General features: G+C 36.3%; 1 protein-coding gene across 1 annotated transcript in view; it reads left to right on the forward strand.

Moving 5' to 3' along the window:
* IRAG1 (inositol 1,4,5-triphosphate receptor associated 1) overlaps positions 1-24275 on the forward strand; it is a 110238-nt gene that overhangs the window by 886 nt on the left and 85077 nt on the right. The gene's annotated exons all lie outside the window — the stretch shown is intronic.

Here is a 24275-nt window from a genome sequence, read left to right on the forward strand (position 1 = left end):
CTGAATTTTGACTGAACTGATAGTCATAACTATAAAGCATGAAATTACTAAATTTTATTTTTAAAATTATTTATGTATTACTATGATACTATATATTATAATAGTAATGACTAGCGTACTTGCAATGTCACTTGTTCTCTGAAGCCAAAGCAAGTAGTATTTTTAATTATTTAATGTTTTGAATCTCAATTTTTTATTTTTCTTCATGCACTAGTTACTCTGAACTTAGTTACCTGGTCCAGTGAAGTGTAACTAGTACTTCTTTTACTCATATAAGTCTTGGAGTAGGTATGTGCTGTAAATACCTTTTGTAGGGAAACTTTTGCCTGTGACATGAAGGCAGGATGACATTAAAATTAATAGGAGTCAAAGAGTACATTTCTGTCATTAAAAACATGCCAAAAACAACATTATGCAGAGCAAGAGGCTAATTAATAGAGTTCCTAAGCCTGCTTTTCTGATTTATAGGCTGATTTTTCAGAAACAAACTACTTGTTTTTATATTTTAATTATTGTTGAAGCAATTTGGATGGAAAAGGCAGTCTGTTCCTGAGGTTTGTTCATCAGTTACTGTCTGTAGTAAACTGACTTTCCTCATGGGGAAAAAAAAGAAAAAACAAACAAAAGCCAAAGAAACCCAAAATCCACCAAAAAAATCCCAGTTTAAATGAAAGATTATATCAGGTCAGGCCTTAAGAATATTAAACCAAAGTTAAAGCTGGAAAGCAGTTCTTATGTCCTGGTATAAACCTACTAGAAGTATTTTAAGTTGTTTAAAGTTTTATTACTCTACTATGCAAACTGTTGCCTTTTATATTGTTTGAAGGAAGATTCTTTTCTTCCGTATACTCTTATAACAATAAAACACTATAGGGTTTGTAGCACCTTTTTAAGTTAAACTCCAGAAGAGAGTTGTTTTATCTTACTGCCTTTTGTTTCTATTTCACTGAAATCTATTATTACAAAAATTTAAATTACTACTGTTAAACTTGGCAGGTTGTCAGTATCAGAAATGCTTATATAAATAGCAAGTAAATATATAGCAAATTGAACTTCCACTTGTGATATATGTATATATATAGTGAAAATAGTATTTTAAAACTTCATTACCACATATACTTAGAATCCTTTTCGGGAATGAAAATTGAGCTTAACTAAGCTACTGTAATAACATATAAAAAAAGGCCTATACCTACCTGACGTACTACTCTTTGCAAGCAAATTACCATTGACGTTTGAGGTGTCTGTGTTTAAATAAATAAGCCCCCGTCTTCTGTTTTGGTGGTCAGAGCTGTGTATTTTAGTAGCAAAGTTTCTTCACTTTTGATTGTTAAAAAAAGAAAACAAAAACAAAAATAAAAAACCACCTTTTTCAGAGATTCCTGAAGAATAAAGATAGGCGCACTTTTAGAAATCTTCAGACTGCAAATTAATTCTAACAGTGCAAATCATCACTTGTTGACAGTAGTCAACAGCAGTCACAACAGTGCAGTAGTCACTCATTGACCTTCTGAGCTGTGAAAAAAAAGAGGTCCAACACTGATGGTTTGAAGGGTTCAGCATGGTGCATTAAGGAGCAGCGAGGGCTGCTAATCCCTCAAGGAGGAAGGAAACCCAGGAACTGAGCACATACAGACAGCAAGGCAGGGGCTTTGCAAACTGAGACCCACCCTAGAATTCCTGAGTAGGGCAGGCATCAGTTAAGTTCACAGGCAGGTCTGAGGTCAAGCTGGAAGTGCCAGGTATTGATGCAGAGTCTAGCACAGCCCAGTAATTGTCAGACAGGTCCTTATTGGCAAGGCAAGACTAAGGTAGAAATCATCCCTTGGGTACAAGTCCAAGTAAAGAGACTATCTAGGTAGGGAACCTTAACAGTGACTGAGCTAAAGACCACCATGCTGCGAATGTAACTTAGAGCAGAACTGTGTCCTGGCCTGAGTTTAAGTGGAGCTCCTAGGCAGGGATATGACAGGATACATCATGTTGGGCTTGGCAGGGCCATTAAGCCTTAATAATGCTCTTAAGGCCCTGACATGGTATATGTATCTTGAAAAGATAGTAAGCAGGATTAGTAAAATGCTGGGTTGGTTGTTTTAGGAAGTGCTAAAAATGGGCTTAATAGTATAAGTTGTTTTATTAGATAGTTTACTATTTTTATATTTATATTTTTATTTAGTTCTAGAGACTGCTGAATTATCCATGAATTTCAAACTTACTACAGTAAGGCATTAAGAATCTCTCTCCTGCTGCTAAGGAAGCAGAATATTAAATGTACTTTGAGTGGCATTATGGGTATTTTCTTCCCACAAACTAGATCTTTTTAAAGAACAGCGTGAAATTTAACAAGATAAAGATCATCTTTGCTGCTTCAGATTAATTTTTATTTTTACAGGCCAAACAACTTTTTGTATAGCTGTCAAAAACTGTATTATTTTATGTTGCTGGCATTAGTAACTTTCTGGTTGTGGTTCACACTTCTTCGTGTGACTATATTTGCCTTATTTGTCTGATAAAGATAATTATGTCCTACTAAGAGAGTTATAGATCTAAAGAATAGTTTTGCAAGCAAAAATTTTATGGGGTACCTGTAGTAGTTTTTGTTTTGCAAGTATGTTGTGTGCTTCAAGATGGAGAGAGAATGCTTATGTATTTAAGGTACAAAACCATGAGACCTTAACACTTCATGCTTAACTGTAATGCTGACTTCTTTCAAATCCCTGTTTGTCAATTAACTGGTTGCTAGCTTTTATTAGAACTCCAATTTCTAGTAACTGTATTCTTATTTGAATTCCTAGCATCAGAAATGCTAACAGGGAAGTAATTTGAATGGCATGAAAAGTTTCTTTTCTGCAGGCTGAAAAGGTGTTAAGTATCCTCACAAAAAAGGGTGTAACATTGGCCTTGGTCTCAATACTTTAGTATATTTTGTAACACTTAAAACTGTTGTCTTGTAGATCCTCCTCCTGAGTGCTAGCAAGCCAGGTGTTTAATCTTTGTATAGGTCTACTTCTATTTATTATACTGTTGGTTGTAGTTTACTGGGTTGCATAAAATGTAAGCTGTTTCTACTCAGGAATATTGTAGAGCTGAGATTAAACCTGCACTTCTCTTTGGTGCTCTTTTTTATGTGGGGTACAAGGAAGCCTTTCTGTTTGTTTTTCTGTGGATGCAGAACCTGATCTATAGTACAGTTCATGGTTGGTTTTCAAAGTATGATTTTTTTTTAAATTTTTTTTAAGGGGTTAGTTTTTGTACTGATAGCCTTCTAGCATCTGTGCATTGTGTTTAGCTGTGATTAGTATGTATAAAATGTGGGTTTAAAACAATCACAGAAAATGTATGGTCTTGCTTTGCTTTATAGAGTTTACCTTCTAAGAGGCAGCTGTAGGATGCAGATTTTCATTCTGTTCTTTGTGGTACTAATGGGAAATGAAGAGCGTTTTAAAAAGTTAGCAGTAAAAGTACAATTGTATAAAGTTAATTTTTAATACTTAAAACCTTTACATTTCTAAACATAAAACTGTTGGTGTAATGCTTTGTAAGTACAGTATCATTATTGCCATCTTCAGGCAACAGAAAGAGTGATTTGTTATCAGAGTCACAATCCAGCATTCTATTTACAGAGGGTTTGGGCTTATACTGTGGAGCATACTGTAGAGTACAGTATTTTTCCTAGTTACAACATTGCATTTACCTATTGGAGTCATCTTTTTTTCAGCCATGTCAAAAATGTGCTTACTTGTCCCAGCAAGCTGTGATTGATAAAAAGCTAATTGTTCAATGATAGATTTCATTTGAATGAAAACCACTTATGTATAAAGAGCTACTTAGAAAAGGCAGATTTTTTTTTTTTTTTTTTTACCCTTTCGCTTCCTGGTGAAGGCTTTTTCAGGGATTATGTAGCAGCATTACAGATTTAAAATAGATGTCAGCAATTAATAGGAGAAGTGAGAATTATGCATGAGATTGTAGAGGTATCAGACAAAATTGCAGTGCTGAAATGTAAAGAATGAAAGTATAGATGGTTTGCTCGGAAAAAAACAGTGTCTTTAATCAGATTTAAACCTAGAGGGGTTTTTTTTTTCTTTATTTATGATGAACTTCAGGAATCTTGCCATTCTGTATTCTATCTCTTTTAAACATACTTAGTTTTAGTTAGTTTGTTAGTCTGAGATGGAGACTACAATGATTATTCTTTGCCAGTGTCGTGGTTTAAACCCAGGCAACTCATTTACTCACTCCCCCCCTTCTTTCCCTCCCCCTACTCCCAGAGGGACGGAGAGGAGAACTGAAAAGAATGCAACTCCCAAGGGTTGAGATAAGAACAGTTTAGTAACTAAGGTATAACACAAATCACTACTGCTACCACCGATAATAACAATGATAAAGGAAATAACAAGGGAAGAGAATATGACATCTCACCACCAGCCCCCCCAGCCCGACCAAGCTCTGACCAATACCTCCTCCAACCCCGCGGTCTACTGGCCCTTCTGGCTAACTCCCAGTTACCTCCTGGGCATGACGTGCTGTGGTATGGAATACCTCTTTGGCTAGCGTGGGTCAGGTGTCCTGTCTCTGCTTCCTCCCAGCTTCCCCTCCTCCCTGGAAGACCATGAGGCTCACAAAATCCTTGGCCAAACCAAAACATCATTGTTATCAGCTCTGTTCCCAAGCTGAAAGTCAAAACACTGCACTGCACCAGCTACCAAGAAGGAGAAAAATGACTGCTACTGCTGAACCCAGGACAGCCAGAGCTTTCTTCCAGGATTCCTAAGTTCTGATGCCATGTCTTTGAAATGAAATAGCTCAATGTGTAAATCAAAACTACCTAGTGTTTTAACAGAAATATTAGTAGCTGACCCAAGAATGTTGGGATCTAGCATCTCCATCACCCTCTAGTCTCTTTGATATGCTTATTTTTCATAAAATCATTTTTTAACAGGTACTCTAAAATAAAATAATGATATTTAATAATGACAGTTATATTCCGTAAAATGGGTAAAATATGCTATCTATATTCAATGGAATGTTATTTGTGTACTGAAAATTGAAGGTAAGAAAAAGCTATAGAACAGGTACAGAAATCAGTATCTTCTGCTACTAAAATGGTAACTTTGAAAATGTTGTGGAAGTAGTGGACAGTCTACATCAGTTAAAATATCTTCTCCTTGCTTTATATCATTGTTAAAACCATTTTTCCATTCTGAAATCTGTGCATGGTCTGTAAAACCCAAGCTTTTAACAGAAAGTTTAAGGAAAGGAAAATGCATTATACAAGCAAGTACTTGAGTGTAGAAGTTGGTTCCAAAAATAACAGTGAACACTTGAACTGAAATTCTCAGGAAGGATGAAGCCTGAGAATCAGCCTGAAGATGAAGAAAGCTTTTGGGAATACGTCAACAAATCTTTCTCCATTTCCTGGGGTTGGCTAGTTGTTTTCAACATCCTTTTTGTTAATGTGCTTCATAATATAAACTATATGCTGACTTCTATACATAGAAATTGAATAGAAAAAGCAATTAATTTTCATGTCTATAGCATTCATATGTATAATTATATGTACACGGAGATATAGTTCCCTTCCTTACACATGTGTACATAATATATAATGTATAATATGCGTTATAATATTCTATGTAATACATTCATGTATACATTTAAAACAATAACCTGTAAGTAATCTATGTCTTCTATTTGCATATCCATGAATGTTTCCTTTGACCTTAATAGAAACACTGCTAGAATACATAGCTACAGATTGAACAATATTTACTCCTAACCATAGCATTAGTTATCAGAGATGTTGGGACTTTAATAAACTTTACTTTATGTTCTCACCAGGGCATTTTCATTAGTTCCTGTGGGGCAAAGCTGATCCTCATTCGCCTGCTTCAGTAACAACTCTTACTTTTTAGGTACAAGTGCCCTCATTTTTGTTAGACATACCAATAGTTTTAGGTACTGGGGAAGGAGGGAATGTTTGGGGGGAAAAAGTCCAATACATTTCCCCCTCTCCCTCTCTTTTTTTTTTCCCTCTTATGTCAGAAGCAATTGTCCTACTGAATCTAATTACTAGCTGTTAAGTAGGTCTATTTCCTGTAATTTATTTCATCCCAAGAGGAGAAAGTGAACTTTTTAAACTTTTCCTATATGCTAGTGATTATCTGTGGTGTCTTAACATGCATCCTCCTGATAATGGAAACCACTTTATTTTTTATCATCTTACCTTGTGGATGAAAAACATAGATCAGATTACCTTCAAAATCCAGTGTAATGGCACAATGTGTATCTAGCTGTTAATTTGCTGAGGAAATGTCTGTTCTGTGTTTCCTTCTATCACTTGATGTGCTTATTTCTACATTTTTCTTAGAAGGCCAGGGATGGGGTTTTTCTTCGTTACTTGAGAAGTAGTGCGGATGGATGGCTTACTTAAAGACTGTTTTCATACCTCCTATCAATATGTAGCTTACATTTACAATTACCTTGATCATGCAAGTGGAGCCATTGATTCTTGACTAGGCATATGTCTAGTTATCTTGTTGAATTAAGAGAACCAGTGATTGTTATCAGCCAGAAACAAATGTTATTTCAAGATGCAAGGCAGTATTCCAGGCTCTGGTCCAGTAGATAATTTGGAACCTATTTCCATGTATTCCTCTGAGTATACTTCATGCTCAACTTCTAAAGGCATGTGGCAAGTGGATAATGCTGATGTGTGAGCAGCAGTGTAATTTTACAGTGCAAGTACCTGTTAACTGTAAGTTCCCAGAAGCAGGTAACAGCACTTAGAAAAATAATGTAGTTAGTTTTAAGTTTTCTGGCATTCCTTCCTCCTTCTGAAGGCATATCTTAAAACCAGTATTCCTTGATATGAGATACTGGATTTAATATTCTCATCCCATGTTGTTAGTGGAGTCTAGGCTAGAGTTCGCAGCAGCAGCAAATACTAGGCTAGAAATACTGTATTACAAACTGCCTGGAAATCTTGGGTTTGCATATTAATAGAATAATATCTATCATCCTCAAAGTAAGACTGAATAGTGGGAGGAACGAAATTGACCTCTTGGTAAGCTGCATATGGATGTCTGCCTGGGGTTCAGGGATGATTTCATTTGCCAAAGGGCAGTAGTGGTACTTGTGTTTTCTAGTCCCCTGCTGCTGGAATGGCCATCCATGATGCAATATATTTATAAATAAAACTGTTCCTATCTGCAAGCTAAGCCTGGGATGTAAAGTCAAGTTGTATTCTTTCAGGCTTGAACATCACCACTACTAGAGCTGCTGCTGGAACTTAGTCAAGAATTTGTTGATTCAGGAGCTAGCAAAGACTCCCAGAACTATGTTGCAAGTATGAGTAAAAGTTTATTTATATCAGCCAACTGATTATGCATGCATACAGATCAGATCATTTAAATGAAGGAAGATACAACTTTCACAAGTTACTCCTTCTGGTTATTATCTTGCTGGGTAAAGAGGGGCTCCTATTTGCACCTCAGGGGATTATTTTGCAATTCCAAGCTGTATGTATGGTAACTATTAATGTACTGGAAACACAAAACTTCTAAGAGAAATATTTTTACCTAATAACTAATTATTGTTCAGGAATAAATCCTGTTTGTCAAATCTTACACAACTCAGGCAACAAACTCAGCAGCTCGTGTGGGCAGAACTGGTAAACAAAGTATGCTTGAGCTATGTGACTCAAGTCTGGAAGAACAGGTATGTATGCCTTGGGTTGTCGTTTTTTGGTTTGGTTTTTTTTTTAGTCAGATGTACTTCTAATATGTCATTTTTAATAGTGCCAAGGGTGGTTATGTTTTCTAATGTGATCCTAAAATATATATGCTTCTTTCTTAATTTAGCTGTGCCATTTCATGCTGAAGTTCTACACAATACTGATATTAATCTGTCTGAAAGTAGTGCTGGAAACTCTTCAAGCCTTGTCATGATCCGTTTCATTATTTAACTTTGCTGCTCAAGTTTTTCAGAAAGCTTAGCTTACATTTCCCTTGCTGATGTTTAATGCTGTTATGTCCTGTTCAGCAGTACATAGAAAAAGATGACTCTCTACCTTTTTTTAGGATAATCTGTGTTTTACCATGGCCACATAAATGGAGCAGTCTGTTTGGTTCTTTGTAAACAGATGCTATTTACGAAAGCCTTCTATATACCATCATAGGAGATGTGAAAACCATGAATGCTTTGAATTCATATGCATGTGATTGGTCATGTCACTTCAGCAAACGTTTCTTCTAATATTTTAACTCTATGTGACTCTATTACTTCCCCACAGAAAAGTTCAATCATGGTGATTTCTAAAAGGTTATTACTAACTAGGGAATACAGTCAGTTTAATAAGATCTCTTATTGGGTATTGGGATTGTAGGAACACACAAGAAAAAACAAATTTATGCATAAATTTAGCAATGATATGTCTAAAATAAGAAAAACACTTCTGCAGAAAGCTTCAAAGATTGAACATAAAGCATTAGAGAAAAGAATTTTATGGAAAATTTTAATAGAAATTAAGTAGATTAGAAATTTTGAAGGGAAAACTTTTACATCCTTTTGCAAAGCTTTATAGCAGATTTAATAAAATTTAATTCTCATACAACTGATAGAGCTCTAAAATAGCTGCTTATGATCCTGCTGAGTGTTTGGAGAACCTGATATTCTGTTGTGTGTTGCGTTTTGCTTTTTACATATGTCCACCTTAACTGTGTCTTGAAAGCATTTTTGATGTTGCCCTCTTAAGTGACCTGTAAAGAGTTAAGGATAATAAATTAGACTAAAATCCTTTCTTTACTAAAGATTATAAGTAGTTTACTAAGTTCTCTATCACTTGCATGGTTTTGTATATGTAAAATTATAGCTTAGGCAGCTGCAAATGAATGGCTGCTAATTCATCTGGTTACTCTGATCTTCCAGGTTTGGGAGGTTTCTCCCTCGTGTCCTTTTAAATCTCATCCTCCAGGTTGAGGATTAAGTTCATCCTGCATTGACTTGCTATTGTTGTAGCAAGGAAGGCTCGTAGTTCTCTTTGGAGCTTTTTACATGCTCTGGATAGGGTTGTTCTGTAGATCTGAAGGCTACTCTGAAGCTTTCTAAACCTTTTTGCCATGAGGGAGAAGAGACCTACCTTGACCTTAAACATATGCATATATACTTTCCAAACTGACCTGGCAAAGGTGTTGATCACCTCAGCCTGCTGTACTGATTTGAATACAAGAGAACAAGACCATTCTTCAATTGTTTCCTTCTTTCATTTGCAGGAAAAGTGTTAAAACACATTAAAAAAAAACCTCAAAATTTTTCTATGCAAATAATTAAGCAGTAAAACGATCAGCAGAGGGCAGTATTGAGGTATAAATAAAATAATGACAAAATTGACATAAAAAACAAGTGTTGCCGTGTGTTTTCAGTTTCCCTTCATAGACTCACAGGATAATTTATGATGAAAGGAAGGGTGTCTGTGAAGGTCATTGGGTCAACCCTGTCTCAGAAAGCCAAATTTGAAGTTAAATACCATCAATATGGTCATGGTAATGTGTCTACATTGTTGAATATTGTATAGTAACCTGCAATCAGATTAGTTTTCTCTCCAAACCACTTTCATATCCAGTTGTGAGACTGGATTAAAAGCATGCCCAGTGCTGTAGTGTAGTTAATTTGTCTGGATAATACTAGGGGAGGGGGAAAAAAAAAAAGTGTAGCTATTTTTGCTTACAAGGTCTTGAAATAATATTTTTTAACAACTGCTGTTATGTGTTCCATCAACTTTAATAGTAATAGCCAAGCATGTTTAAAAAAAAAATAATCAATGAGTATTTTGTCTGTTGCTTCTGCAAGGCAAGATTGACCACCATGGTTATATCTGCGTAGCTTTTGTTGAAACTATGTCTTATTGTTGGTTTGGAGTTTTGAAAGTATAGTGTCTATAGTATTTGCTACTAAATAGTGTGATTTGTTGTTGTTGTTGGCATTTTTTGTTTGTTTCTTTCTTTCTTTCCTGCACCTTTGAGAGCTGAGATAGTAACAGGAAGAAGTTATAGAAGTGAACATTGCTCTCATGTTTAAAAACTTTTTCAGGATGTGCTGTACTGAATTTGTGAACAGATTTATAGAAACTGGAGCCTTCTCCAAATCAGTAAGCTTTAATAAGGATTTTTTCTTTTTCTAGTATAAACACAGTTCTAGCCTGTCATCATTACTTGAATTGATTCCAGTTCCTTTTTTTCCACTCTGCTTGCTTATGTTAAGATTTTATTGGCTAGAATGGTGAACTGTTGAATTTTGTAGGATACAGCAGTTTCCTTTAGTTTATCCAATTCTGCAGTGGTTTTCAAGAGTGTATTTGAGTCAACATTGCAGATTTCTAAGCAGTGGAACAAATGTCTGTTGTAAAATACTAAGCATAATGCTATGTTACTGAGTTTAGTGGCACTCATGTCACATAAAAGCAATTTTGACATTTACTTAAACCATTTAGGTGCACTGGTAATTTGTATAACTGACTTTAAGATGAATGTTTTACTACTGTCTTCAGTCTGAGAAGCAGTATTGCAACTCACTGTCCAGTTTTCAAACTTTTTTTGATAAACTTATTTACAGTGTTTATTCAGAGAAAATATTTGTGATTCTACATATTAAATAGAGCTGCTAAAAGGAGAACATGTGTGTTTAAAATTCTTTTTTTTTTCTCCGGAAAAGTGAATGCCAAGAGTATTCTAAAATCACTCCTGTAAGTAACACTAATGTTGGCTTGTTCCAGTTTACCCTCATTAGGAGTAAGTCACAAAGAGCTTGTTGGCATCTTGAAAGTACTTTCCCTTCTAAATTAAATCAGCAAGGTTTGAAAGCTGTTTAGTTAGAATTATAGCTCTTCTCAAAGGGTTAGCTACCCCTTTAAGATAAGCAGTTGGGGTTTAGTTAAATAGGCAGTTTAGATTCTTGGCAACTATCCAAACAAGTTAGTTTCAGCTAGCTCAGTCAAATGGCTACAGGAGCCACATGCAATTTTGAGTGTTGCTGTGCATATCCTTGCAAGAGAAAATACCAGTTGGTGTGGAATTTGGTGAATGCTATAAATTGCTGCAGGGTCCTTAGGTGGATGCAGACAGAGCCTGAAATGTTCTGTTATCAGTATCCAGCACAGATTCAGTATGGTATGTATTTTGGCTATGATCAGAACTTTGGCAGGGATTATATGATGTTTTATAAGTGTAGTTACAGTGCTTCAAAGCCTGTGCAGCTTGGGTGGGCCAAGCTCACATGTCAGTGCTGTGTTTCTCAGTATCTCCAGTTCCTGAAGCAGCATGAGAATGCTCTTTCTGCCACTGTTAAAATATCTGAGTGTAGAAGTTGGAGGCAGGTCAAAAATGAGTAGACAATATAGTTTTGCCACTGATAAGTTTTCATCTTTGTGGATGGGAGTGTTTGTCATGTAGGAATAATACAAAGTCAGAAAGTGTACTCCTTATTAGTATGTTTTTTTAAAACATAATGTTAATAATAGGTGAAATTGTGTGTTGAAACAATAGTACAAACAGAAGAGATGATTATATTTGAAAATCTGTTAATCAGTAGAGGGTTTCTTTGTATTAAGAACAAGCTTAAATTCTGCTATTATGTATCTTAGTTACTTTATAACTAAAAGTTACAATGGTAGCTATAATGATAAGCAATTAATATAGTCATATATGGGGAAGGGTATATGGGTGGATCCAGGGGAGTGTTGTGAAACTCTACCGAAGCAGAACTCACGAAGGTACCAGGAGTAGTCAAGTGAAAATAAGGGAAAGCTGGCGTCCACATAATGACTGGGACATGTCCAAGGAACAGAAAAGTGAACAGGATGACCTGAGGAAGACTTCTTACTTCATCCGAGGAAGACTCCTTACTTCATCAGGACGACCACCAGAGGGGGGCTGCGCAAGCGCAGAAGAGGCTGATGTCGTAATAGACTGATGTGGCAATCCTTGATGCATATGTATTAGTCAATGATGTAATCTGTGTTGAATATGTATTAGTGACGACATTTTTAGTGTATAAATTGCGAGCACAATGTAACGGGGTTGAAGCCAGATTTGGGCGTGTGCCCCTGGTTTCCCAGCGTTGCAATAAAGCACCTCATTTAACCATTCCAGTGGTTATGTGTCAGTTCTTACGCTAACAAGTATTTTTAAAAAATCTGAAATATTCTTAGTTTCAGAATGTTAAAGGTTTTTTTTTTTGTTTTTTCATTTGATTTCAGTAATAAATATTTTGTTTTAAACATGCAGATCAGTAATACTAGCTGTAGAACAGAGGTAAGCATAAACATCTGTGAAGGTAATGGAGTAGTAGAGTGTGATGGAAGATGATGGCATGGAAGTGAAGAAGTACTTCTGCAGTGAGTTTTAAATGGTGTACCGTGTGGAAGATTTGGGGCTTTGCAAGGTACAAAAGAGGAAAAATCGGTTTAGGACAATGCTAATGACAATACTGTCTTTTCTGAGTATTAAGACTATACGATGGCTGGGCTTAAAGCAACACAATTCACAATTTGCCATTCCCAGTAGTGCTAATGTGGGAGGGGCCCCTACTGTAAACTTGTATCTCTCCTGCACAAAATGCAACTCAAAAGGGTTTGTCAGGGGCAATGATGATCAAACCTTAACAACATGGACCTTATGAATGGCCTTTGTTTAAATTATTGCTCTTAACTCCCAAGGTACAGTGGTGAACACCATTGTAAACAATAGCACATTTAACACTCCTGCTGACCGTCCTTCTTGCTGCTGGTGTTTGGAGTGTTCTTGGTGAAAAGGAATGCAAGGTTGTGCATTGTATCATTCAGTACTGAAACGAGTTGGGGTGCATGAAATTAAGTGGGAAAGTGGCTGAATTACACCTGGTAGACTGCAAAAGGAGGATTTCCCTAGGGCTTTCAGAGCAAATCTACAAAATCACAGAAATAATTATTTTGGTCATGACCTTGTGAGAGCGAGGTTATTTCAATTGATTAGATTCAAGCAGTTAGCACTACAGGTCCCTCAGGTAACATCCCATGTTTTGCTGTTCCTGCTGCTCTTCCCCCCTGCCTCAAACCCTAGCACGCTGCCCTCAAATGGCTGCCAAGGAGTTTTGTAGTTGCATAATGAGATTATATTGTGTATACTCTTTTTTTTTTTTTTAAGGCATGTAGTTGTCTAGTTTTACAAGACAAGAATTACTTCAGCTTCCTAGCAAACTATAGGGAGAGTTTTGTGATTTTTTTTTTTTTTTTCTGTTACCTTAATACTGTGAAGTTTAATCATGACTCTTCTGGTGACTTTCCATGCGAATAACCAATTGTGCTCAAACTTATTTTATATTCTGTTACTATTCTGATGAGATGAGTGAAGACGATATTGTTAATTTTTACTTTATAGGGTTTTGGTTTGTGACACTCCTGTGAAATTATCCATATGTTTCCTTGGTAGTTTTCAAGGAAGAATTAAGTTCATTATTATACAAAGCACAGTGATGTCCAAGGTGCTGTCTTGTTTTGGCAACTTGAGTTTTGTTCCTTTATTTTTTTAATAAAATCAGTGGGATTTATTGTCAAGGATGTTTAAATGCTTCATGCCTTGTGGAATAAGTTGTACTGAATTTTAAATCCTTCCTTTTCCCAAATTTATTTAAAAAAAAACCAAAAACCAAAAAACGCTCCCCCCCCCAAAATACCAAAAAACAAATGTAGAAGAGGGGAATTTCTCATAAACAGTAGTTGGAGCACTTAGAAGCATGTTTCTTGGATTACTGGAATTGAAAGCAATTGTATGGAGTACATATTTCCAAATCCAAGTACCTAATTATCTACAGTGAACTTTCTAAAAGCAAACAGATTAGATCAGTGTATCTTATAAGAGAATTATGTGGGTGCTCTACCTCTGATCTGGAAACAAAACTGGCATGATTTTGCATTTATTTTGGTTATACTGACACTGGTAATGGTGGGGTTTCTTAGTAGTGAAATGTAGTCAGAGCAACTGTATAAAAGAAGCAAGCAAGCAAGCCTTTTGCTTTGTATTCGTTAACTTCTTTTTAAGAAATGGTAAATTACTTTAGTAGTTACATTTCCAAAAATTAGAAGGTGTGTCTGTACTTGGTACTTTACAATGGCTGTCTTAATGGGCTTCTGAGCTTGGATCAGGTTTGTAAATTCTATTTAATTCTTTCAGTCAAGTTCTTAACCAGTAACTCAGCTCACAGATGCTTAATGGCATTTTTTTGCAACACTGCAAGTAGAAATGGAAGTTTAGTTCTGAGCAGATGGTGCAGCACTCAGGAATAATTGGTGAGTTTATGTTATTTAAGTAATCTATTTTTAAAGCAGTATTATTTTTCTTATTCTTGAGATTCTGTAAATAAGAAAACCAGACCTGAAATTCTGCAGTGGTTGAATGTCTGGGTATTTTGTGCATAACTAGAGCAGTGGGCATAGGCTACTTTACCTTGCTATGTGGCAGTAAGCTTGAGTTTTGTGGACTATCAATAGCCAGATCAGTTGTGGCTTTTTCCTAGCATTTTTTCATGTCTGTGTTCTGAAAACTCAGAAACATCACCAGTAGAAGGACCTTCCGGCAAGTGTGCTGTATCTTGACTCGGTGGTTCAAAACCATAAATCTTCAAAGGCCAGTGCTAACCCTGCTTGCTTGTGAAAAAGGTGGGCCCATGCTTAAGCCTGCTAATTCATTCAGTAACTAACTTCATGTAAGTGCTTATGCGCTTAGTATGTTCTATACTGTACGTGTTCTGTGTGGTATCAGGACAACCAAAATGTCTGTCATGGAAACAATATTTTGGAGGCAAGATTAGGAAAACAGGATGTTTTACAGTCAGGGAGAAAAGGGTTTACACAGGAGTTAAATGCTTTGGAATGTAGTGCAACTTAACTGCAGCTCCTAAAATCTATATGTGTACATGAACTAAGCTCATGTACTCCATGAGCAGCCATCTCAATGCTGTCTTGTGATGACTGCAAAAATACTAAGGCTTTTATTAGCATATTCACAAACTCTTGTCAACTTTGTAGAGTTACTGTGTGCAATGTTATATGCAGTGCTGCAAGCACTGTATTTGCTTGAAAACTGCAAATCTACTACTGATTGGGGGGGGGGGGGGGGGAGGTGGATTAAATTCTATGATGAGTGATTCAATGTTGCAACTTTTTTTTAAGCATATGAAATGCTAACCAGTTTGTTAAATGCAACTCTTTCTACATGAATGTGCCTTTAAGCCAATGCCCATGCTGGATGGTAGGAAGTGACAGGCAGCTGCTTCCGCAGGCAAGAAACTGAAGCCAGCAGCACAGAATATTCAGAGTAGTGGCATCTATCGTATTGTTTGTCTGGACCATGTTTACTCCCTCATTAGGTCAGGTCTGAAGAATGATGCTGACTGTGGTTTAAAAATGGCTTTCTTTCCCAGATGCAGAAAGCTTGGAAGAAAAGGACAACAAAGCAGTAGCATAGACAGACTTTTCTGAATAGGGATAGGAGGGGGAGTCTGGCTTCTTGTGGGCAGGCAAAAGATGGGAAATTCTACCTCATACGTATACTCATATATATATATAATATATGCACACACAGAGACATATATCACACACACGTGCATATATATATTTGTGATGGAGCTGGGGAGGAAAAGCTTCTCAGAGAACAAAAGCTTTGTGCAGAGAGGTGGTAGAGGGTGGTGGAGCTAATTTTGTTGTTTGGGAGATCGGTTGGGAGATGTTATTTTATACTGGTGAGATATGTTTGGGAAGCTGAGGCTTGAGTTTTAGAATCTTAAGCCTAGAAATTTAGTTCTGTTGTAAGATTAAATCTGCCATAGCTATTTTGCTCTTGACAGTATTCATGTTTGCATGAAAATAATTGGATGCAAATGTTGGAGGTAATCTTCTAGCAGACTGTGCCTTGCCCCATCTTAAAAATCAATGAAGTATATTTGGGGGCTGTCTGTTTTGCTGTTGATGGTTTTTGTGGTGGATTTTTTGTTGTTGTTTGGGGGTTTTGTTTGTGGTTGGTTTTGTGATTTGTTTTTTGGGTTGATTTGTTGTTGTTTGGGTTTTTTTTGTTATTTTGTTTTTCTTCCCTGGGTTGAACCATGGAAGCTGAATTTTCAGTTCAGTTATGAAGCAGCTGTGAAACCATTAATGGCATGGCATAGCCTTAACCTCCTTTTTGATTCTGCCATTTCTGTTCACATGAATGTTAGGCATTAGTGCATAAATGGCTGCTAATGCATGTGCTGCCTTATAGTTTATAAAATACTATGGGACATGTCTGCTTACCTTTGTGTTTTTGTTTTCTGACTTTCTGCATATTATGAGCACTCCATTCTCTGCCAACTAATGCAATTAAAGTGCAAATTTATGCCTCCCAGTTTGGGGTGTGCCGTTGGGGGGTTTATGTAAGTACATTGTTCTCTTTGCACCTCACCTTCCCCCCCCCTTTTTTTTAGGCTCTTACCTTAGTATTGGCTGCTAATCTACTTCAGTCCTGCAGTTAAGCAGACAAGTGCTTTGTACAAGCATAGAATTTTATTAAATTTACAACTGGCCAGGTATTTGCCTCATGATAAAGCCTATGTGGATGCATTGTCCTTAACAATCTGAAAAATTCATAGTACTTGCACAAATCTAGGAAGAGAAGTGTGCAGGTAGCTTTGGGTGTTGCTATTTGGTGTTTTGTCTTTTTGAGCAACTAGGAGCTTCAAATGAACATCAAAGGAGCATTGGTTGTTTCTACTAATAGACCCTTTTTCAGCAATGAGTACTAAATGGCTGAATGGAGGAAAGAAGTAGAGACTTATGATCTTGAAGGTGACACAGTCAACCCAGAGATATGTGTGTGAAAACAACGTTTGCAGTACTGTTTAATTTCATTAACCAACACCATTCATACTGTATAAATTCTGTAGAGGCTATCTTCTGGAAACAAAGACCTGGAAAAATAATGATAAACTTCAGAAGCACTCAGTTTTTACTAATTGTATATTTGTATTTTCTCCAAAACTATAGGAGAAAGAGGCCTAGGCCTGGTTAGGAATGCTGTGGAGGGTTTCAGGTATATCAGTAGTTCATCTCCCTTAAAGGCAAGGGAAGTAGGTGGAGCAAGAGACCTCCTTGGCTTAACTGCAAGCTTCTGAGTCTTCTGAAAACTGAAGAAGAAGCATACCAGAGATGGAAAAGTGGATGCGTACCCAGTGAGAACTACAAAGACATTGCCAGGATGTGCAGAGAGGCAGTTAAAAAAGCAAAAGTTCATCTTAAATTGAAATTGGCCAGAGATGTCAAAAACGACAAGAAAGGGTTCTTTAGAATGTAAACAACAAGCAGAAACAGATGGAAAATATTGCTGGAGAGGGGAATTAGTCACCAACAACACTGAAAAGGCAGAGATTCTTAACACTTTCATCACCTCTGTCTTTACCAGCACTGTTGAGCCCCAGGTCTTGGGAACAAAAATCCAGGTTGATGCAAACATAGAGACCACAGTGAAGGAAGAATTAGTGTATGACTTATTACAGAAGCTTGACCCCTACAGACTGATGGGCCCTGCTATAGCCACCCAAGGGTATTAAGAAAGCTGGCTGATGTCATTGTCGGACTTATCTCCATAATCTTTGAGAAGTCGTGGAGATCAGGGGACATCTCAGAAGACTGAAAGAAGACTAGTGACACTCCCATCCACAAGAAGGGTTTGAAGGAGCTTCAGTCTCTGGGAAGCGTATGGAAAGAATCTTCCTGGGGGCTATCACAAGTCAAATTAAGCACATCATCTGGAAAAGCCAGCATGGATTCACCAAGGGCAAATTGTGCTTGACAAACCTGATTGCCTTCCACGATGAAGTAACCTGCTTGGTTGATGTGGGGTGAGCAGTGGATATTTCTCATCTGGTTTTCTCCAAGGCTTTTGATAGTTTCCCACAACCTCCTCCTAGAGAAACTGGTACATTACAGTCTAGATAAGTAGTTTATGTGGTTGATGGGGAAATGGTTGACAGGCCATATACAGATAGTAATGCTTCTATGAAAGCTTAAGGCAGGCAAATTTACTGAAAGTTCACAGCAGTTATCTTTATTAGACTGAAAGCCTTCTCTTTTTACACATACCAGAGACTAGAAGTGCTTGCATGTTTGAAGGCTCATTTTTGTTCCTTTAAGTTATCAGAGTAATAAAATATGTCTTACATAGGAAACTGAATAGTAGCTAAAGCAGTTGCAAATCCAAAATAGCAGTAGGGCTTGTAAAGGTGTCAATATTCTTTGTAAAGGGAAAACTGCCAGAATTCTCATTAAGAGTGGTATTTTTCAGACAATGGCTTTATGATGGTGAGATGGAACATTCAAATACCTTGCAGCCAACATATAACAATACCTGCACCTCACTGGAGTAGGTGAAAAAGCAGATGCTCAGATGGTAAGCTATTTATGGCAATTTCAACTTACAATATAATGAAGTAAAAACTGTAAGGAAGTGAATAGTAGAACTACAGCTGAGAAGTTAAGAAGACTGTTGTCTTCCAAGTATCACAGGATGCAAGTCTGATCCTCTGACTGTTGTATTGATTGCCCTTTTCCTTTTGCTAGGTATTCATGAGTAGTTTTATTCTCAACATTAAAAAAAAACCCAAGCTAAAAACAACTTCTCCAAAAAAAAGCCCCAACCAAATTACTAGAAGAGGCTATCCCCCCAAAATATTTTAAAACATATTAAAATGAAAATAAATTCCAGAATTTTGCTTATTTTTTATCAAGACAGTTTTTAAAGCTTTCTTTGGCTTAAATTCACTGAAATAGTTACAACTTTAAGCATTTGTAAAGGCAGCCTATCATGATTCGATTAGTAAACACATTTTAATAATTCAATGCTTAGCTATCTTCCCTGCCACTGCTGCCTCCCAGCCTCCCACCCCGTGCATAGTCTTCCTGACATTACCACTTAGCAGGATACTTGTAAATGAGCCAAGATAGCTTTGCCTTGGCACTCTTCCATTGACTTCATTTGGGTTTCAGTGCTGAAACCCAGAGATTGAATAGAACCACAAGTGTTTTAACAGTCTGCTAATAGCAATGCTGCAAAGCATCAGATGTATAAAGAATCCTACTACAGTAAAGTAACTTTCTGAGACAGTCCTTGTCAAGGAAGTTATTTCTGTGGGGTTTTTTGTATGTTTGGGTTTCTTGGTTTGATGATTTTATTTATTTTTTTTTTTTAATCTTGGAGTTGAACTGCAAAATCTGCAGCATGTTCAAACCTTAGCTCTTGTAACTGAATGTAAAACAGCGATGTAAGAATTCGTGTATCAAGCTAGTAGAGAAAGGCAGAAGCTGTAATTAAGTAGGGTTTTAGAAATAGGGTACTCTTAGTTTATAGCAAAGAGGGGATTTCTTTAATTGTTTGTCTGGTTTGTTTTATGTTCTTGCATAGGTTTTTTTTTGTTGTTGTTGTTCTTGCTGTTAAGCAATCTAGTATTTCTCCTGCTCATAACTGTCATGGAATAAATTTTTCACAGAAATACAATTGTGTTACAGCAAGTGTAACAAAACCCCTGAGTGCTAATTAGTGTTACAGCCAGTTTATTTGTAGCTGATAAAACACACTTTTACACCTATGTTTTAGTTGTCCTATCACACACTCATTGACATAACATACATGCTTGTATTTTCCTAAAGGAAGCAGTTTGATAGATAGTAGCCATCTCAAACAGCAAAGCGAGAAATTTAATCCACTGTTTAACTGCTCTCACTTCTTTTTTTTTATGAGAGAAGAAAATGAGTAATAACTAATTCAGGGGAAGAATAAGATAAATAAAAGCTGCTCACAACAGCTAATAGTAAGTACCATTCTGGTCTTAGGATCTGGCTGTTGAGAATAGTACATTTAATAGCAACATATCTTGTAAAATCACGAGAATGAGTGAATGCAGGTATTCCTGCATATTGAAAAGAGTGAGGGGTTTTGTTAGGGGTTTTTTGTTTGTTTGTTTATGTAGGGAGCTTTGCATAAGACTGTGAACAGGAGAGTAATTTTCAAAGCCTTGGGTGACAAAGTACATATCCAGCTCTCACTAAAATCAGTAGCAAAATTATTTACTGACTTTGCAAAATTGTGAAATTTCTAGGTTCCAAGCACCATCATTTTTTCCTTCCTCTTCTTCTTAAACTGCCAATAGCAAAGTTCAGTCAGTGTATCCATATGTCTATTTCTTGGCATGAATTTGTATTAATTTCAGTTAAAGGTACTATAATGTGTAAGCGTATATTACGATAATTGAAATTCCCTCTGCTTAAATTTCTTATTACCTTAATTTTGTAGAATGTGTAAGTTAGTGTTTAGTAGTGAAATAATGGTTATTTATTTTCCAAGGCCAGTGACAAAAGGGAAAAAATTTAAGGTATAATTCCTTTTTTCCATTTTGGTGTATAAGATAACCATAATGATTTTGATTAAAGACTTGTTGGGATAGCTATACATAAATGCTAAATGCTGTGGTCTGAATATTAATAGAAATGGCTTTGTTCTAATCAGCTTTGCTTCTATTTAAGGTAAAGAGTGGTAATGCAAGCTTGTTCAGTCATTTTCAGGAAAAAAATACATTTACAACTTTGTCGTTCTTGCTTTTTTGAAAACAAATCCAAACAACTTGAATAATGAGGGAGAAGGAAAAACAGGAGAGTGAAAACTTTTGATCATACTTCTACATCAGAGTTCCTTATTTAATTAACTGCACGACACAAAGATCCTAACATTGTCTTTTCTGACAATGTAAAAATAACACTGACCCTGTCCTGGAGATCTTGCAGTCTAAACTCCCTCTTGATATATCTATTCATTATTGAGTTGAAAAATATTGACTTAATTTTACCAAGCAGATGGCATTGCCACATAAAGCCATTTGAAATACTTAAAAGTATGAAGAGGCATTATCAAAGGGACATAGATGGCATGTACTTGCTTCATTTGCCAGCAGACTCTTTATAGGTAACTCATGGAGATTGTTGAAGTACCTAGAATTTATTGAGGGACTTCAGTATTGTTGGATTAAGTCTAATCAACTACAATGTAACAAGCCATTGGAAAAATACCTTAAGCTAGTGAGGGTGTCATTCTTGATTCAAAATAAGCACATAATAATGTCCTCAGAGGGCTCACTTCTCTACGTTAAGGAGAAAGAAGATACTTTTTTGTTTTTTAAATGAAAGTAAATACTGATAAATAATTTTGCACTATTTATACACCAGCAAAGATCTCAAAATACAGACTCTGTTCTTGGAAAAAATCAAACGCAACAAAGGATTTGTCAGAACAAGGTAGAAGAAAAGCAGAAAATCCAACCATTTATGAGACTGACAGGTAAGAAAAATTTTCTTCTGCCATCTTCTTAGGCCATGTGAACTTTAGTTATCAAACTAAAATTAAAATCCAAGATCAATAGTCGTCTGTATTTCACACCATATAAAAACATATAGGAGAGTTCTTTAAAGCTGTAGAAGGAAAAATTGAAGACTGGTGTGCAAATGTTTCAAGCAGCAGAGCTGTGGCTTTCTGATAGAGAAAAGCTTAGACTTCCACAATGCCTGGTAAAGGTCAAAATCTTTTTCAAAAATGAGGAAGGAGAGCAGGTGTATAGCAGGTAGAATGTATAAATAAGGTAGAAATAAGTCTTCCACAAAATTATTGCCAGATATGTTAATTTGTAGGACTTCAGCTAATGTGAATTAAAATTATGCATTCACTGGAATGGACAATAGAGTTTAATTGATCTCATTGAAGTCATAACATCTTAAGGAAGCAAACAACTTGTGAATATATCTAGAAAAGACTAACGTGCTGAAATGTTTCAAGTAGGATACTTATCAAACAGGTAATTTGAAATATGTATAGATTTTTACATAAGACTTTACAAATCAAGAAACAGATTGAGTGGAAATACTTTTTTTCCAGTCTTAGCATAAATGCAATACTGCTGCTTTTTCACTATATAATGACATATAAGGCTTAAATTGTTACGAAGCCTACTTTTTTCAGGTGACAAATGCTACAACTGTTTTCCCTTGGAGATGTTTCCTTCAACCATAAGCATGCAGAATGTTTAGTGCAGGTATTGTATGTGATTGGTAATAATTTCATCCCCCAGAAACCTTCAAACAAAACCTATTTTCAATGAATTCAAAGACTGTAAAATCAGGCCCTCAGTTAGGAAGTGATATTTTAGTTGCATTTTTGTTAACATCTGCTTAAAACCTCTTAAGCAGATGTTAACTAGTGCGGTTGCAAACTCTTATGTGTGTGTATGTTGTATAGTTTATATTGGTACACTGACTTTTATAAACAATTACATTCAAAGACATTCTGACATCATACTTTCATTCATTGTTAAACATACATTTATTCTCAGTGCTTTTGGATTAGTTAATATTATCTGTTTAAAAGGAAGGAATATTTAACTCCTGTAAGCCTTCAAAATCTCTGTTAATGTCTTTTATGGTACTTGCTGGTCCTATACCAGTGCCGCTCCCTGTCTTTCCAAGCCATATCTGACCTTGGGGAACCTTCCTAAGCAATTGAATTTTCAAGTTTTATAGGGGCAGTTAAAAAAAAAAAGGGGGGGGGAATAATTGCATGTAGTTTCGTGGTTTTGGTTTTGCTTGCACCATGACAAAAGAGAAGGTCTATTAATCACATCTTTGTCTTTCAAGCATCACAGCCCAACGTTTTTCTTCCCTCAGCTTTCAGCTGAAGAGGATTTATGCAGCTGACCTTCACAACTTCTTTTAAAAGAAAATCTTCACTTTGGGATCTGGCACAAAACCTAAGTATTGAAATGAGTGCTGTATTACATTTGTATCATTGTCCTCCAAAACATGAATAAAGCTGGAAATTAAAATCAATACAACACGCTAGCACTTAATAACAGTTTTAAAGAAAAGAAAAATTCATGTAGCATTTTCAAAGCACTTACTATTGTAAAACTGCCTTTTTTTTTTTTTTTAAATAAGAAAGGATCTAGCATTAACTTGATTATGGTGGAGGCATAATTGTGGTGCAGAGTTAATTTCCTGTGACTTTATTATTTTTCTGAGTGTCTTTTAGGTAAAATCAGTTTGCTAAAAAGGTAAATGAGTTTTATAATTTCTATCTGCTTTGCAAAAGTAATTTTGGCAATACAGTGCAGGTTTAATTTGTGAGACAAAGTAATACAGTGCAGTTGAGCGAACACTTGAGATTTCCGAGCTATACTTTTAGTCTTATGGTCAGGTATTCAGCTTCTGTGTATCTCAGAATGAAGCTTCCACATGTATGGTGGTGTTCAAAGTAAATATACCCAGTCCGCTCGCTGGGTTTGTGTATGTGGGGAAAAAATATATCAGCATGTAAAATAGTTTGACTATTGGAAGAGTACTATACAAGAAACAGGCAACCCATATTGATTCAGCTCTGCTTCAATAAGTACTCCTATAGTGAAGTTTTAGTCCCCTGGGGATAGATTGCTAAGTACCAAAAAAATTTTTCCCGTTTTCTGAGATAAGTCACAGTTCTGAGTTTAACAGTGACTTTAACAGTACTCTAAATTTTGAATTGGAAAACCAATTATTTAAAGTTGAAAACTGTGCTGTCTGGAAAGTGCAAAGAAGTTATTTATTCTGTGTAAAATAGTTAGAAAGCTGAGGAAAGGCAAATAAAGAGAGATGAAATCATGAAGAATTATATAAACCAGAAAATGGAATACTGTATGGGATGGCAAGCAATATTAGAGAAACTATTAAAGGTCAGAGTTTCAAATCGTCTTATTTTGAGCTAAATGTATGAGTGATACAGGCTTGTTGCGGAGAAAGGTAGACATCTGCAGTAAAGTTAATTAGTGCAGTGACTTGAGGGGAAGTTCAGGTTAGATACAAGGAAGAAGTTCTTTGCTGTGAGGGTGGTGAGACACTCGAACAGGCTGCCCAAAGAAGTGGTAAATGCTCCATGCCTGGCAGTGTTCAAGGACAGGTTGGACAGAACCTTGAGCAACATGGTCTAGTGTGAGGTGTCCTTGCCCATGGCAGGGGTGTTGGAACTATGACATGGTAGCTGTCCCATTGGTTAGGTTTGTTTTTTTTGATGTGCTGCTTATCTGGAGCTACACCTTTATTGAAGGAATATATGATGTGGTATGGATAACGTAAGCCAAAAAGCCAGGTCAGTGAGATGGGATATTCTGTATTGTAGAATTTATGCTGTGTTTCTGGTTCCCAACCC

The sequence above is a fragment of the Pezoporus flaviventris genome, unplaced genomic scaffold (genome assembly GCF_033815535.1).
Source record: "Pezoporus flaviventris isolate CSIRO_AGI_PZ_B2104156 unplaced genomic scaffold, CSIRO_AGI_Pfla_v1 ptg000036l, whole genome shotgun sequence".
NCBI lineage: Eukaryota > Metazoa > Chordata > Aves > Psittaciformes > Psittacidae > Pezoporus > Pezoporus flaviventris.